Below are 18,616 nucleotides of genomic sequence, written 5' to 3' on the forward strand. Positions count from 1 at the left end.
ACATGTTATCAGGAGGAACCAATCCCTGGAGAAGGACATCATGTTTGGTAGGGCAGAGGGTCACTGAAAAAGAGGAAGACCCTCAATGAGATGGATTGACACAGTGGCTGCAACGATAAGCTCAAGCATAACAACAATTGTGAAGATGGCACGGGACTGGGCAGTGTTCCATTCTGTTGTAAATAGGGTTACTATGGGTAGGAGGCAACTTGAGGCATTTAACAGCAACAACAACTAATTATAGGTTAGTAGGGAATACAGAAGACTTTTTTTTTCCTTAGTGATTTGAGCTACTCTCATAGGTTAGTTTCCCTGGAAGCAGACTCAGAAGGAAGCATTTGTGGCCAAATAGTTTATTAAGTACTTCCAGGAGTCACACCCTGCCTGTCAGTTTGTCCTACTGTGGTAGTTTCTATCTTGCTTGAGGCTTAAATCTATGTCATCGGTATTTCAAATACCAGCAGGTCATGCACGGTGGACAGGTTTCAGTGTAGCTTCCAGACTAAGACAGACTATGAAGAAAGACCTGGTGATCCACTTCCAAAAACTAGCTAATAAAAATCCTATGGCTCACAACACAATACAGTGCTGGTAGCTGAGCCCAAAATACACAGTGGCTGAAACAATGGACTCAACATACCAAGGATCATGAAGATGGTGCAAGACGAGGCAACATTTTGTTCTGTTATACCTAAGGTTGCCATTAGCTGGAGTAGACTCAATGGCAATTAACAACAACTTCCACGTGAAGCTGGTAAGGGACTAGGAAAACATAGGCAGGGAGGGGAGGAGGCCACGCAAAGGTGGGATTCTCGGCAATGCCTTTCTTGGCCTTAGCCTGATCTTGTAGGGAAGCTCTGCGATATAATTTATACCTCAGAGTGTTCTGATTCTAGTCAAAGAAGCTGGGCCCTCCTAGTTCAGTACCATCTAGTTTGCTAAGGACTGGGGTAGGGATGCGGCGGGTGGAGGGGGGAAGGAAGGGAATATATTTCCAGAAACTTTCTTCTGCTGTATGTGGGCAAAGCAGTGCTTACAGTAGCCTGAGGGCAGACCTCTGGAGACAGTCTCAGGTGCTGGTTACTGGAAACAAAAGGGGTGGGTGTGGGGATGATAGGTGGGGTAGCCCAGAAATGGTAAAAGGGATCAGAGGTGATCTGGGTAGAGAGCCAACAATAAGTTACAGGTACTTTATGTAGTTGAAACCCAATTTCCCTGACAATATTACAATTTCCAATTTTCACTGATTTCAGCTCAATTTCTAATCTGAAAGTCCACACAGATGAGGTTTTATGTAACTACGTATAGTACATTTGTTGCTTAGTTGTAAGTTAAAAGCGTCCTCTTTTCTCTATAGACAAAACCAGGTAGAAAATCATTTAGAGACACTAACTGGTTAGAAGGAAATGTTCTTCACTGCTCCATTTTTAGAGAGTCTCTCTTCCTGTCCTAGTACAAACTATTCCATGTGACGTATTTCCGTAGTAGAAATAGGAATGTGATTCACCAAAATAACTTCCATATCACATTTGACAAGTGACCATTTTTCTCATTTAAAAAAGTTCATTTTTTTTTTTTGGTTTTGTTTTGTGCCCCCACTTTTTTTTTTTTTTTTATCTTGGACTCGTTAAGATATTTGTGATGTGAAGATAAAGAAGTCATGTAAGTGAATATGGTGATGTTTTAGGTCAAACCTACTTCTCAGAAATTTCTAAATCATTAATTTCTCTCTATTAAGTGTATGCGAAGTTAATGGTGGAAAAGCTTTTTCATGGTTTGGAGAAATTGCTGGGCAAGTTCTAAGAAGCAGTTTAAATGGTGCATTAGCTTTACTTTCATGGCAAGGGGGATATTCGAAACTCCTTTGGAAAAATTCAAATTTTGATGAAAGAAAATATCATGTCAGAGATCTTAAGGTAATAGTATTTGTTACTCCAAACGAGGGCACTTGGGTTTTCCAACATTTCACTATTTCATTGCCAACCCATGGTCAACAGGCAAACCATGCTGGAGACTGACAGACGTTTCCATCACAGAAAGGAAAGACAATCTTCTTCTGCCTTTAATTACACAAAACAAACCTAAAATGTAGGCTGACTTACCTTTCAGGGCAATTGAAAAATTGCCTTCTAAATATGACATTCTTTCCTCTTCCCCGACTTTACCTTTTCCTACAGTTTATCCATCCATGCATGAATGAAAGGGAGGAGAAGGAAAGAAAAGGAACTGAGTTTTCCTGGAAGCAAGACCTTGTCTTATCTACCAACAGAATTTCCCTAATTTGTTTTGTGAAGGTAGTTTAATCACTTATCTGAAGCAATGCATTTTTTTTCTTTTTTATCTGTAACTATTTTTTCCCACTTAATGATTTTAAAACACATCAAAAGTCATAGCCTGTTATTGCAAAAAAAAAAAAAAAGTAGGTGAAAAGATATTTAGGGATAAGGCAGAATGAAAATGATTGTAAAGACGCAGAGGATATGCAGACAGAGAAAATGGTACCACGTATCTAAAATGAGTGACACCTGGACAATTAATTTAACTTCAAATTCCTGGCATTTAAGGTGAAAAAAAGCACATTTTGGGATCTCTTCTAATTTACCCTTAAAATCAGATCACTTTGACCCAGAGGAATAGACCACAAACTGGAAGGAACTTGGCCCAGTTTATACCCACCAATTCTGCCCTTTTCTTTTTAAATTCCAGTTATAAATCACCAATTCAGAGGAAGATTTACAGGTCAAATGTATTTCATCTTAATACTTGAAGATTGAGCCCCAGAAGTGATGTGACTGCTAAAGAAGGAGTGAAATAATGGGTATGGATTTAGATGGCAACCTCCTCCCTCACCTTCGTCAACCTCCTAATTTCATAAACCAAACCAAACCAAGCCAAACTCATTGCCATGGAGTTGACTGTGACTCATGGTGACCCCGTATGTGCAGAGTAGAACTGCCATCCACAGGTTTTCTTGGCTGTAACCTTTTGGAAGTAGCTCGCCAGGCCTTTCTTCTGCAGTGCCTCTGGATGGGTTAGAACTGAAACCATTCAGCTAGTAGTTGTGTGTTTGATCGCTCATGCTACGTGGGGAGTCCTTTTACTTGCATGGTGTTAGAAAGGACAGTGGTCACACTGTGCTCTGAAGCCATGGTGGGACAGTGCTGAAGGGACGGAGAGGGGGAAGTTAGGCTGAGGTGACCATTGTTTTCCTCTCTGCCCTGGTCTCCACGCTTCATGGCTTTTTGACCTCAGTGCCTTTCCTTTTTCTCATTTCCTTGTGGTGATTTTTAAGGACCTTTGAAGAGGGAGATACTTTGACGACCACGATGTCGACTTCTGTGGCCAAATGGCAGTTTGACAACAGACAAATCCCTGTCCATTTTGAGCGTCAGTGTCTGTAACTGTAAAGCAAGGAAGCCAGTCATCGTCTTCTTGCTGCCTCATAAGATTTGAGGAGATAGTGTGCCTGGAATGTTTGAGACGTGCAGAGATCAGGAGCTGCATACCAAAGTTATCTACCTATCTCCTGCAGAAGTCACGAACTAAGTAAGACAATATGTGAAACATTTTGAGTTCCATGAAACACAAACAGCATATGCATTTGATCTATTATGATTTATCTTACATGTAGCTATAGCAGCCTTTACTTCTTAGTAGATTTATTTGTTTGTTCGCTAACTTGTGTAGAAGACTCCATGTGGGCAGTGAATCAGAAGCGAAAAAAAAGAAGGTGTTTGAAAAAATTTCCCAAAGAAATAACACAATCACCCAATAACTATTGCACATTCCTTCTGCACACCATCAGCAGCCTGTCTGTTGTGATTTATATTTTCCTTTGGATGAGAAAGGAGGTGGGAGAGGTGGAAGTGAAGGGAGAAAGCAAAGAAAGAAAGATGTCAGAGAGGTTTATAGTCAAGCAATTCCTGGTCTCCTAACACTCAGCATGCTGGACGTGCTCCTGAATATTAATATAATGAAATGTTTGTTTTTGAAATGACTGATCAGTGAAATGGATTTGAATTTCTCTTTGCTACAGAATAGATAGCCATTTATTTGCACTTTCATGGAAACCTATTTTAAGAAAAATGGGCCTTCTAGACCAGTCCCTTCCACAAAAAAGAAAATTTTTTTTTTTACAGCACATCTGAATTCCAAAGCACCATGAAAAATTGCTGTTTATTAAATGTTTAAAGTTTATTTCAATTAGCATATTACTTTTAGCCAGGCTAGCAGAAAACAACACAGACTAATCTAATCAACAAAAATATTTTGTGGGGAGGTCGGGTAGCCCACACAGTCAAGAAAGAGCTGAACTAACAGTCTTTGAGGAAGACAGGAACATCTCCAGCCATGTGAAGAGCAGGACTTGGATCTGACTGTTGATGGGGACCATCGCCTACATCAGTTTCTGGATTCTGCTCAAGATTCAGTTTCTTGGGAAAGAATATAATTGGATCGTCTGACTCAAGTGCCCACTTTGATAGTGGTGGTGGTGGTGGTTGTGAAGAGGGTCCTGGGATTGGCAGTCCCACCAGAGACATATGGACTTGGGGAGGGGCAATCCCCCAAAGAAAAGAATGTTGGACAGATGAAATCCCATATGCTATAGTTAAGTGGATTTCTTAAAATATGTGGTAGGTACATTTGATAGCATACTGGACTCCCTGGCAACTTTATGTTATGGTCATATCCATTGCTTAAAGCTTATGGAAAGGAGGCAATGTGGTGAAGTGGTCTGTATATTTGTGTTCTATCCTTGTTTGTTCTTGAGTTTCTTGTTGATTTGAGTTACAAAATTGTATTACCTATATAGTGTATGACATGCCATCATATTCTTTGAAACAAAGTCTAGTTCTTGTTTTACTTCATTTTCCCTTTCATCCCTAATCTCCTCTCTTCCTCATTCTTCACCCCTAATCTCCACTCCCATTCTTCTCACCCTGTTAGACAACAGATCTAATATTTTTAATATATGTTCTTGTATATGTAAATATATGCTTTTTTTTTTTATACCTGTATATATACACATAGGAGGATCCCTGGTGGCAGAGGGGTTAAGCACTTGGCTACTAACCAAAAGGTTGGTGGCGTGAACCCATCAGCCACTCTGCAGAAGAAATATGTGGTAGTCTGTTTCCGTGAAGACTATAGCTTTGGAAACCCTGTGAGGCAGTTCTACTCTGTTGTATAGGGTCGCTATGAGTCAGAATCTACACAATGGCAATGGGTTTGGTTTTCGGGGTTTTTACACACATACATTTTAAATGTTTGTAACTGGTATTATGCTACTGAATTCATTTTGTTTTTATATTAAAATAGTTTTCATGCCTTATTATATCTTTAAGGTCTGTCTACACTGGATCTATTTTGATGTTTCTAACCATCTCATGGAATTTCATAACAAGTGCCCACTATTTATCTATGTATTTTTCTATTCACTATTTATCTATTTGATATCATTAATATCACATGCAAGTAAAATTTTGATTAAGATAATTTAAAAAATGGTTGCAGCAGTACATCCACAAGGAACTGCCAGAAATTCAAGCTGATTCAGAAGAGGATGTGGAATGAAGAATATTACTGCTGATGTCTGATGGATATTGGCTGAAAGTAGAGAATACTAAAAAGGGGTTCACCTGTGTTTTATTGACCACGTAAAGGCATTTGGCTATGTGGATCATAACAAAGTATGAATAATATTGCAAAGAATGGGAATTCCAGAACACTTAATTGTGTGCATAGACCGAGAGACAGTTATTTGAACAGAACAAGGGGATACTGTGTGCTTTAAAATCAGAAAGGTGCATGTCAGGGTTATATCTTTTCACCATACTTAGTCAATCTGTATGCTGAGCAAATAATCTGAGACGCTAATTTTATAAAGAAGAATGGGGCATCAGGATTGGAGGGAGGCTCATTAACAACCTGCCATTTGCAGATGACACAACTTGCCTGTAGAAAGTGAAGAGGACTTGAAGCACTTACTGATGATGATCAAAGACTACTGCCTTCAGTGTGAATTACACCACAACATGAAGAAAACAAAAATCCTCACGAATGGACCAATAAACAAAATCATAATAAGCATAGAAAATATTGAAGTTGTCAAGGATTTCATTTTACTTGGATCCAGAATCAATGCCCATGGAGGCAGCAGTCAAGAAATCAAAGGACACATTGCATTGGGCAAATCTGCTGCAAAAGATCTCTTTAAAGAGTTAAAAAGCAAAGATGTCTCTTTGAGGACTAATGTGAGTCTGACCCAAGCCACAGTATTTTCAATCACCACAAATGCATACAAAAGCTGGACAATGAATAGGGAAGACCAAAGAAGAATTGATATATTTGTATTACGGTGTTGGTAAAGAATACTGAATATACCATGGATTGCCAGAAAGAAGGGGCAAACCTGTCTTGGCAGAAGTATAGCCAGAATTCTCCTTATAATCGAGGATGGCAAAACCTCGTCTTGTGTACTTTGGATATGTTATCAGGAGGGACCAGTCCCTGAAAAAGTACATCATGCTTGGTAAAGTAAAGGGTCACCAAAAAAGAGGAAGATTCTCAATGAGATGGATTGACACAGTGACTGCAGCAATGGACTCAAGCATAGCAATGATTGTGAGGCTCACAACTGGGCAGTCATTTTGTTCTGTTGCTCATGGGGTTGTCATGAGTTGGAGCTAACTCAACAGCACCTAACTACAAAATTTATCTATTCCTCTAGTGATAAATAAAGTAGTTCCAAATCCCACTGCCACTAGCAAATTACCTGCTTGTCCATGTTTCTTGTAGAACTTTCAAGAGTCCCTGTGGAATATTTTTCCATATTGGGATTTTTGTGGTTGTGTTCCATCGAGTGGATTCCAACTCTAGCTACCCTATATGACAGAGTAATACTCCCCTGTAGCTTTTCCTGAGCTATATAACCTTTACAGAAGTGGATCACAAAGCCTTTTCTCCTGCGGAGCCACTGGTGGGTTTGAACCACAGATCTTTCAGTTAGCAGTTGGGCACTTAACCATTGAGCCACCAGAGCTCCTTGTATTGGGTCGAAGATATAAAAATTCATGATTTCACTAAGTGCTGTCAGATTGCTTTCCAGAAAGATCTTACCATTTTCCATTCCCACCAGGTTTGCGTGGAAGTTAGTTTGCCTATACTGCCTATACTCTCATCAAAACTTGATATCAAATTTTCTATTTTTTTCTGCCAATCTAGAGTATAAATGGTATCTTACTCTTATTTTATTTTGCATTTAATTGCTACTGTGTTTGAAAATGCTTGTTAGCTGTTCATTTCCCTCCTTCTGTGAATTGCCTATTCATATTCATTGCTGATTCTTCTATCGAGTTACCTGCCTTTTTCTAGTTGATTTGATGGAGTCTCTAGATATTAACTGGAGCCCTGGAGGAACAGTGGTTAAGAGTTCAGCTGCTAAACAAAAGGTTGGCAGTTTGAATCCACCAGGCATTCCTTGGAAACCGTATGGGATGATTCTACTCTGCCCTATAGGGCGCTATGAGTCAAATAGAAAGGATGGAAATGGGACAGCAGGACCAAATATTAGTTACCATGGAAATTTTGTTGTTGTTGTTAGCTGCTGTCCAGTCGGTTTCAACTCATAGCAACCCTATGCACAACAGAATGAAACACTGCCTGGTCCTGCGCTAGCCTCACAATTGTGGCTGTGCTTGAGCCCATTGTTACAGCCACTGTGTCAATTCATCTCTCCAAGAGTCTTCCTCTTTTTCACTGAGCCTCTACTTTACCAAGCGTGATGTCCTTCTCCAGGGAGTGAGAAGGATATCATGCTTGGTAAAGTATGATGTAAATTTTAAATTTTAGATATTGAAAAATCTCAATGATGTATTTATGTTGTCTATTTTGTCAAAAAATAATAAATTTTGATTAGTTAAGTGTCTATGTGGTTGTTGTTGTGTGCCGCGAATCAGTTCTGACTCATGGTGACCCAATAGGACAGAGTAGAACTGCCCCGTAGGGTTTCCAAGGAGCAGCTGGAACTGCTGACCTTTTGGTTAGCAGCCTGAACTCTTAACCACTACGCCACCCGGGCTTTCCCCATACACACACGTACACACACGCACACATAAATACGTGTATTTTGCCCCATAGTTTGTACCTTCCTTATCCAATGATCATCAAGATAGTCCCCTACATTTTCTTTATTTGCTATAGTTTTACCTTTCATATTTAAGTCTTTAATTCACCTGAAAGAGACTTTTGTTTTTCACTTTATCTTTTTTAAAGTAAACTTATCTCTTCAAAGCCATCAACTAAATTAGACATGTTTTATCTTACTTCTTTGTGCTGTCAACTTTTTAATAGAGGTGGTTACACAAATCTTAGACTATTCTGAGATTTCTGTTCTCTTCCATTGACATCTGTTTGTTTTTATACCAATCCCACACTGCTTTAAATTATAGTAGTTTGTGTTACATTTTAATATCTGGATGGTAAATCCCAACTCTTTGCTTTTCTTTTGTCAAAGTTGAACTAATGGCCAGTTAGTTATTCATATGAAAAGAAATTAAAAGTGCCTATGTATATTGTTCTCTCTTTTTTTTAATAATGAACATGTTTTATTAACATAATCAGAAAAAACAATAAGGCTATTTTCAATGTGGAAATATAAAAATATTCATAAAAATAAATAAAATAAGCAAATATAAAACAAAAATTGACTTGACTATTTACGAACCTTGATTCTTCCATTTAAATATTAGAAAGAGTTTGTCAAGTTTACAAAAAAAATGTGCTGGAATCTTTATTGACGTTATATTGAATTCAAGAAAAATTTCATGCAGATTTGATATATTTATAATATTATACGGTACTATAGGGGAATCTGTGAATACTGGAATTTGACAAGACTGCCTTGTTTTTCCAGGTCTCTCAAGTTTTCTGCCTTCCCGCTTTTCTTTTGCTCCTTTTAGTGGAAAATATTTGAGTTTTCCATCTCTGGCAGGTTTCTACCTTATACCATTCCTGACTTTTGAAGGTTTTACTGTATATATTCATTTAGTTCTGCTCATTTTCAATTCTTAAAAGAGGTTTAAAGATTTTGTACCTAAAGTCTGTTTCATCCTTTGTAGGATGATTTGTAGATATTTTATTATTTCTATTACTATTATGAATGTTATTTTAATTTCTAGTTCGGAGGTATAGAAGAATGCTTTTCACTTTTATAAAGTGATCTTTAACTTGTAATTGTACTGAATTGTTTATTAGTTCATGTGGTATTTTTATTAGTTCAAATGTTTATTTTTAATGTGGATTATCATATCATTTAAAAATAATGATAGTTTTGTTTTATTCCTTTAATTCTTTTCACTCTTTTTCCTTTTCTTTTCTGATTGCAATGGCCAGGGCTACCAGATACCATAATGAGAGGCAAAGTGAGCAACTTTACCTTGTTCCAAAACTTAAATGAATGTATCTAAAGTTACTTTGTAAAAAAAAAAAAAGAGATTTGCTGAAGTCATTTGGATTATTGTCTTTATCAAATTAAGGAAGTTCTTAGCATATGAAATTTAAAAAAGTCATGTTTAACTCTATCAAATTATCTTTTTTGTGACTAGTGAGGTATCTTAATTTTTTTAGTCCATCAGTTATTCAAGATTTTTATATTATTCATTAATTATAATATTCTGTGTGTCTACTTAATTTTTTTCTGGTACATGGGACTATTTCTGAGAAGGATGTGTTAAAATATCCAGATATAATTGTTGACTTCTATTTTTTTCTAGTAGCCCTATCAATTTTTGCTTTATAAAATGTGAAACTCCGTTATTTATTTCATTTATGTTCTTGATCTACTTTTTTTTTTAAGCAGCATATACTGCCCCCCTTTCTCTTTTGTGATAGTTTTTAGTCCAGAGTTCTATTTTGTCTGATATTAAATCTCTACACCAGGTAACACCTATTTTTGTAAATAAAATTTTAATTTCAGGACAATTTTAAATTTATAGAATTAGTGCAAAAATAACACAGAGAGTACCGATATACCATATATCCAGTTTCCCCTATTATTAACATCTTACATTTGTATGGTACATTTGTCAAAATTAATGAACCGACATTGATACATTTTTATCAATTAAAGTTTATATTTTATTCAAATTTCCTCAGTTTGTCCCTAATGTCCTTTTTCCATTCCAGGATTCCATCCAAGAATTGGTAGTCCTGTCTCCATAGTGACAGTTTGTTTCATGGTAGTGACAGTTTGTTTCATGGTAGTGACAGTTTCTCAGACTTTCTTTGTTTTTGATGTCCTTGATAATTTGGACGTTTCCTGAACAAGTGTTTTGTAGAATGTCCCTCAGTTGGGACCTTTCTGATGTTTTCTCATGATTAGACTGAGGTAATGTGCTTTTATGAAGAAGATCGCAGGGATTAATTTCCATTGTCATCACATAATATCAAGGGCAAATTTTTTTTTCTTCTTTTTTTTATTATTATACTTTAGATGAAGGTTTACAGAACAAACTAGCTTCTCATTAAACAGTACGCATATTGTTTTGTGACATTGGTTACCAACCCCACAATATGTCAACACTGTCCCCTTCTCGACCTTGGGTTCCCTATTACCAGCTTTCCTGTCCCCTTCTGCCTTCTAGTCCTTGCCCCTGGGTTGGTATGTACTTTAGTCTCCTTTTGTTTTATGGACTTGTCTAATCTTTGGCTGAAGGGTGAACTTCAGGAGTGACTTCATTACTGAGCTAAAGGGTGCCTGGGGGCCATACTCTCAGGGTTTCTCCTGTCTCTGTCAGGCCAGTAAGTCCGGTCTTTTTTTGTGAGTTAGAATTTTGTTCTACATTTTTCTCCAGCTCTGTCTGGGACATTCTGTTTTGATCCCCATCAGAGCAGTCAGGTGATGATAGCTGGGTACCATCTACTTGTGCTAGACTCAGTCTAATGGACACTGCGGTGGTTGTGCTCCATTAGTCTTTTGGACTAATCTTTCTCAAGGGCAAATCTTGTCAATATAACTTAACAAAGTTGATGTTAGCCTTGATCACCTGCTTGAGGTAGTGTTTGTCAAGTCTCTCCACTATAAAGTTACTTTTTTTTTTAATCTCCTTCCACATATTGTACTCTTTGAAGGAAAGTCACTACTTACAGACTGTACGTAAGGAGTAGGAAGTTAAGTTCCATCTGCTTAAGAGTGGAGTATCTACATAAATTATTTGAAATTCTTCTGCACAGAAGATTTGTCTATTCTTCCTATTTATTCAATTATTTATATCAGTATGAACTCATGGATATTTATTTTATACTTCGGGTTATTAATCTAGGAACTGGCCCGTTTATTCTAAATTATCAAAGGTATGGGCATAGAGTTATTTATAGTATTCCTTTATTATACTTTTAGCATTTATGGGGTCAGTAATGATGACTCTTCTTTCATTTCTGATAACTGGTAAATTATGTCTTTTCTCTTGGTTAGCCTTCCTGTTAGTTTCCTAGGGTAGCTGTACCAAATTACCACAAACTGGGTAACAAATTTATTCTCTCACAGTATTGAAGGCTAAAGTGAAAATTCAGGGTATTAATAGGGCCATATTCTCTCCCAAGGGTGTAGGAGAAGATCCTTTCTTGACTCCTTCAGCTTCTGGCAGCCCCAGGTGTTCCTTGGCTTGTGATGGCATAACTCCAACCTCTGTCTCCATCTTCATGATTGTATTTCCTCTGTACCTATCCGTCTGTCTGTTTCTTCTGCTCTTACAAGGTCACTGGTTGTATCGAACTAGGGTACATCTTACTCCAGTATGACTTCATGTTTACTTAACTGATTACATCTGCAAGGATGGTATTTCCAGTTAGGGTCATATTCATGGAACTGGAGGTTAGGACTTGAACATAACTTTTTGGGGAACACAAATCAACCCATAAGAGCCTGGCTAGAGGTTTATCAATTTCATTGATCTTTTCAAAGAACCAGCTTTTGTTTTTATTGATTTTGTCCATTGTTCTCTTGTTCATAAAATTCTGCTCCTTTTTTTTAAAAAATTTCTGTTCTTCTGCTTACTTTAGGCTTAAATTTCTCTACTTTCCTCAGTTTCCTTTGGTTCAAACTTAGGTTATTGATTTTAGAACTTTCTTCATTATATATATAAATATATATATTTGTAGTGCTATAAATTTTCCTTGAAGCACTTCTTTTGCTTCACACCACAAATTTTGATAAATTGTACTTTCATTTAGTTTTAAATATTAAAAAAAAATTTTAGATTTCTTTTAAGATGTCTTTAACCTATGTTCTGTTTCGAGGTGTGTTGTTTAATCTCCAAATATTTTGGAATTTTCCAGCTATCTTTCTTTTATTGATTTCTAGTTTAATTGCATTGTGGTCTGAGAGCATAATTTGTATGATTTATCTTCTTTTAAATGTATTAAGGTATGTTTTAGGTTCCAGGGTGTGGTTTATTTTGATGAATGTTTCGTGTATATTCTGCTGTTGTTGGATGGCGTAGTCTGTAAATATCAGTTAGATCAAGTTAATCGATAGCGTTGTTCAGGTCAACTATATCCTTATTGATTTTCTTCCTGTTTAATTTATCAGTTACTCATGGGGGTTGCTGAAGTCTCCAGCTATAAAGTACATTTGTCTGTTTATCTTCTCAGTTCTATCAGTTTTTTTTTTTTTTCTCATGTATTTTGAAGTTTTGCTGTTAGGTACCTACATGATTAGGATTGTTTTGTCTTCTTAAAGGATTAATCCCTTTTTATTATGGAGTCCCATCATCCCTGATAATTTTCCTTGTTTTGGAATCTGTTTTGCCTGAAATTAATAGTATCTCCAGCTTTCTTTGGATTAGTTTTAGCATAGTAAATATTCCTTTCTTTTTCATTTTTTTCTTTCCTTTACTTTTTTACCTTCCCTTTACTTTTTAAAAAGTGATTACTGGAGCTTCCTACTCTGCCATGTTCCCATAATTCCTCCATTCATTTATTTTTAATCTACCTATGTCTTTATATTAAAAGTGAGTTTCTAATAGGCAAAGTATAATTGGGTCTTGCTTTTTATCCACTTTGAAAATATCTGTCGTTTAAATGGTGAATTTAGACCAATGATGTTTAAAATGATCACTGATATATTTAGATTAATATCAAATATGTTTGCTAGTATTTGCCACAAATATTGCCAGGAGGTTCTCTTACTACTTTCTCTGGATTTAATTCAGCATTTTATATGATTCCATTTTTATCTCTTTAGTGCATGTATTATATTTCTTAAAAAAAAATGGTGGTTGCATAGAATTTACAGTACACATTTTTGATTAATCTAAGTCCATCTTTAAATAATACTATTTGGCTTCACATGTGGTATTCCCAATTCCTGCCTGTTGTCCCTTGTGACCTTGCTGTCATTCATTTCACTACGATATCATGCAACACATTGTGATTGTTACTTTAAACAGTTATTTTTAGATCAATTAAGAATAATAAAAATAAGAGATTTTATTTTACCTTCATTTATCTCTTCTTTAGTGCTCTCTCTTTCTTTATGTAGGTCCAAGTTTCTGACCTACATTATTTTCCCTCTGCTTGAAGAAAATCTTTTAATATTCCTGCAGGGCAAGTCTGCTGTCAATGAATTTCTTCAGTTTGTGTTTGACGCAGAGTCTATTTTTCCCTCATCTGCTGAATATAGAATCCTAGGCTAGCGCTTCTTTTCTTTAATGGTAAAAAAAGAAGGAACAAGGATCTCAAATTGCTAAATGCTTCTTCTGTTTGATCAATGCATGTAAGAGTAGAAATATTTGGTGAATATTATCAGATGATCTTTGAAGCCAGTGGTTCCTCCATTGACTGTCTATTCTTAGCAATTTTTTTCCCTTGGGATTTCCTGCTCCCTAGCTACATATTTTCAGTTACCTAGATTTGAATTCTTAGGAAGAGGCAATCTGAACACTACATTTGTCCTTAGTGCAGCAGTGACATTTCACTGGGAGTTATGGACCCTGTTGTCCCAAATAGGCTATAGGAAATAACCCCCCCAAAAAACTCATTGCGAACAAGTTGATTCTGACTCCTAGTGATCATATAGGACAGAGTGGAACTGCCCCATATGGTTTCCAAGGAATGGCTGGTGGATTTAACTGCTGACCTTTTGGTTAGCAGGCAAGCTCTTAACCACTGCACCACCAGGGTTCCATAGAAAACAAATGAAGACAGAAAAAAAAAAGGGCCCTGCCCTCCCCATCCTGTGCCTCCAAGGTCACAGAGCTTCAAGGGCAGTAGGTATGTGGAGCAATTTAGCAAGAGGCCAAGCTCCTTCTGGAGTGAGAGGAGGGAGGGTTCTAGAGATGGAGCAGTGATGAATACTAGTATCCCCGCTCTAAAGTTCCTGTAGCCTACCTGATTAACCAAGTGGTTCATCAACAAACCTGAACGTTGTGATTTGAAAAGCTCCATTTTCATGCTAATTTTGTGTTTATGTGACTATGCCTAGTATTTGTAAATTTTCTACAATTGCAGGGGCTCTGGCCTGAGCACATCTCTACAGATGGAAGATTCACTGTGATGTAATAGAAAAACCCTGGAACAGACATAAAAGTGTCAGAATTTGGACTCATCCTCATGAGCTGTTTGACCGAAAAACAAACAAACAGCCTTTATGGTACTGGTTTCTTTAGTTTAAAAATGCAGGGTTTTTGTTTGTTTGTTTTAAACAGTGGGGTACCCCTCCCCTTTTTCTCCAAATGAAATTGTAAATAGAAACTTAATACATAGAAGATTTAAAGCCGACCTGAGGTGCCAATTAAGATACCTCTTCATTCCTAAGGCAGTCCCTGCACCACCTCTACAGAACGACAGAACTCAGAACATAGTCTGAAAATGACTAGATTATCTCTGTGGTTCCTGGGCTCTGCTCCCAGAGGGTCCGATTCAGAACAGTTGGGATAATGCCCAGGAATTTGAATTTTAAACATCCCCTTCCCCAACAACTGATTCTGATGTAGGCCTAGATGTTTGAGTCACTCCTGAGAATCTAAGTTACTTTAGCTTTCTGACATTTGGTTTGCTCATCTGCAAACACGAAGATTAAAATATCATCCTTCTTCAAAGTGGTTTTGTGAGAATCAGAGAAGACAACGTATACAAAATTATGACTTTTAAAATGACATCTATTGAAAAAAAAATTGAAAGATGACTTAAATACCTGACTGTAGAATACTATATTCTTCTAAAAATAACTTGACATTAAAGTGCAGTCCAGATAATGTGAAAAAGTCTGACTACAAAACTTCCATATTAAGGTCTTTCAGAAAGAACATGTCTTAATTTGGGTATTTTCCTTCTGTTAACATAAGGAATGTGACAAACATGTAAGCTAGTTGATTAAAGTGATAAAGCTCTTAAAAGAATCATACTAATTTTTTTACAAGTGTTCTTTTAGAAATTTTATATGTAACGGGAATAAAAAGCAGATTTTGTCTATTAAATGTATGCTCATTTCACAGCAGATCTTCAATTTGACAAGAGGTAGAGGATCTACTGCTAATTTTCATTGGAACATTCCTTCCTTTGGATGAAAGACATACCTGTGCATATTTGAAGAAGTTTTGTGCTATCCTAGGTTATGTCTAATCTGATACTCAAAAACATTTGTTCTTTTCAGAAGTCTCTGGGAACTTAGTTGCCTCATCTACAAAACGAGCAGCCGGACAATCTCTAGGTCTCTCATCCTAAGGAGAAGATTTTGTATTTTGTAAACAGCATCTAGACGGGATAAACCAGAAAAACAAACCCGTTGCCACCAAGTCAAACCTGACTCATAGCAACCCTATAGGTTACCTCAGAACATTCGTGTAGTCAAGAAGAGAGTGAGACTATTATTTGACTCACAGTCATGTTAAAATTTATTTTTGCAGCAGCCAAAATTTTCTGATTATGTGTAGAATTTTCTGATTCAACATGGTTACTATTAACTAACTTACAACTGGAAGATACACTCAGCCATAGGTTCAAAACGAGGCCTTCCCAATTCTGATGATTAGGTTTGGAAACCGTTGCACAAGAGAACCATTGGTTGAAAACAATTATGTAGCATAATTCGAATCAGCTACTCAAGAGTAGCTATGAATAAAAAAAGTGAGTCTAAATACATGTTGCATCTATTGTGTGTGTGTGCATGTGTTTTGCTAATGGAACATCCATTGTCTTTAATGGTTCTAATAACTGTTCACATGTGGGTATTTAAAAGAAATTGCGATATACCTATACTGCTTGCTGCTACTGAAATTCGAACTTTTATCAAAAAGTCATGCCAGGTTTTTTTTTCCAGTGATAGTTTCCTTTTGATTTAATCTTTAAAAAATAAAGCCTTTCCTATAGTTTTGTAGCTCTGAAGAATTCATATTAAATAGCAGTATACAAATGAGCAGGGTCCTATTCTATCCCAAGATAGAATCAAATGAAAATACTTTCACAGTTTAGTCAATGTACCTAAAGTTCTCAAACCTCCTCTGACTTACATTAAATTCGTGGTGCATATGAAAACGTATACTTCTATACAACTCCCTGTTGATGCCACATACTAGGTGCAGAGGGGCTCGCTATTTCACCTTAATTCTAGAATTACTTTTGCAGGTGAAGGGGAAGAAGATTTTAAGGGAAATAAAATAGAAAAAAGTGGAGAATAGAAAGTTGCTATTGAAAGAATTTATTGCATTATAAATCACAAACCTTCTTTAAGCCCTGGCATGTTGAAAAAAGACTGATAAAGCGTTTTTCAGTGGATATTTAAAAAAGTAAATTACCTTTGGATATCTTGTCTTTTACAGCCTGGACATCTTCCTTGCACCTCTGGCTTTGAATGTCTCTTAACTGGCTCAGAAAGTGTTTTTGTTGGTTAAGAGACAGCTGGCCGCCTTGACTTTTACGTCATTATGTTCTTCTGAGCTCATTGTTTTGATTGTAACCAGTGTTTAAGCTCCCTCATTCTAAACCCAATACAAGTATGTACCATGAGGACTCTGGTAATTTCTTTGGGTGGCACAAATGTTTAGGCACTTGGCTACTAACCAAAAGGCTGAGTGTTCAAACTCATCTTGAGGCACCTTGGAAGAAAGGTCCAGCAATCTGCTTCCAAAAGGTCACAGCCTTGAAAAATCTTATGGAGGGCAGTTCTACCCTTCAACAAATGGGGTCGCCATGAGTCAGAATTGACTCCATGGCAACTGGTGTGGTTTTACTTGTGGCAATCAAAACCGAATCATAAAATGTCCCCTTCCTGCACCTCATATGTGTTATCACAGGAATTATAAAGGAAAAGCTTTAATCTAAGAATTCGAAATATATGTAGTATTTTCCATAGCTCATTATCTTAGAGATGATGTTAACAAGAAACAGAAAACCTCTGGCGGCAGGTTAAGTAAAGGGAGTGCGTCTCCTGGTCTTTCACTGGGAGCTGGAAAGTCAAACTTCCCCTCTCTTCCCCTGCCCATGTCATTATAAATCTAATGTCTTCAGCTAGGTCCCAATTCCCAGAAGAAGAATCTGATTGGCTCAGTGTCATGTAATCATGTGATCAAGTCACCCTTCTTAGGGCTGGGGCTGATGGGGAGAAGATAGTACCAGAAATGCTGTGTAGTCTGGGCAAAAGTGACTGGTATTTCTAGTCAATAATTATTGCTACTTTTGAATTTGTGGTCTTTATATCTATTCTAAATCTTTCTTTTTTGTTCTAATGTGCTGCCAGGGTTAAAACATTTTTTAAATCAGATTAGTTCACCTCACTAGCATCTTTCTTTTTATTTTTTTCTTTTGTGATGATATTCTGGTTTTAGACGAGATTACCCTAAATGCTTTCATTTCCCTCCTCTTCTCTGCTTTGTATGGCAGGGGACTGACCCCTGCTGCTGTATTGGCCAGCCTCCCATTATTGCCAATAAGCAGCAACCACAAGAAAGTGAAGAATGGGTTAAAGGGAGAAGCATGGGTCTTCCCCTCTCTCTCTTGCTTCCTTAGATATCATCTATATTGGTCTGTTCCTTCTCTGCGGACCCAGCTCCCATAGGCCATTATGGTCGCAGCTTCCTTGGTGTCCCCAGCTCCTGGCTTTTATAACTCCTCTTCCTCTCTTTCTATTTTCAGCTTAGGGGTAGTAGCAGCTTCCTGTTATTGCCCATCACCAAGTCGGTCTCCCTGTGTCCCCCTCCTTTATCACCCCTATCACCTATGTAACCTGTTCCTGGTTCATTAACTTAAATTCCCGCTGGTTTAAACACTTACAGTGGTTTCTATTTTCCTTGGGGATCGAGACTGCAATAGACTGATTCCTATCAGTCTAGAGCAGATTTTGAACAAAGTGTGACATGGACAGCACAGGACAAATTCTACTTGTCTCTTGTACTTTTAAAGCATTTTTTTCTACTTCTGTTAATAACCCTATCTTTTTTTTTTTCCATTCTAGTGGTGGAAATATCGGGTCAGTGGCTATATCTTGATTATTTGCAAGCATGTTTTGTTAATCATTACTAGTTACTAAGGCCTTATCTGTTTTGAAAAAATTGTTTTCCATTTGCTTTTTTTTGGTTCCCAGTGTTTTTTGGTTATTACTGTACTTGTATTTCACTTCTCG

At 37.0% G+C, this 18,616-nt stretch overlaps 1 long non-coding RNA gene across 1 annotated transcript in view; it reads right to left on the reverse strand.

The window, feature by feature from the left end:
• The window catches only part of LOC135227280 (uncharacterized), a 29,471-nt gene extending 12,481 nt beyond the window's left edge, over nucleotides 1–16,990 (reverse strand). Inside the window, exon 1 of the long non-coding RNA XR_010317446.1 lies at nucleotides 16,794–16,990. This is a non-coding gene — a long non-coding RNA (uncharacterized LOC135227280). The remainder of the gene's footprint in view (nucleotides 1–16,793) is intronic.
• Between the last annotated feature and the right edge of the window lie 1,626 nt (nucleotides 16,991–18,616).

Source organism: Loxodonta africana, chromosome 13 (assembly GCF_030014295.1).
Source record: "Loxodonta africana isolate mLoxAfr1 chromosome 13, mLoxAfr1.hap2, whole genome shotgun sequence".
Classification (NCBI taxonomy): domain Eukaryota; kingdom Metazoa; phylum Chordata; class Mammalia; order Proboscidea; family Elephantidae; genus Loxodonta; species Loxodonta africana.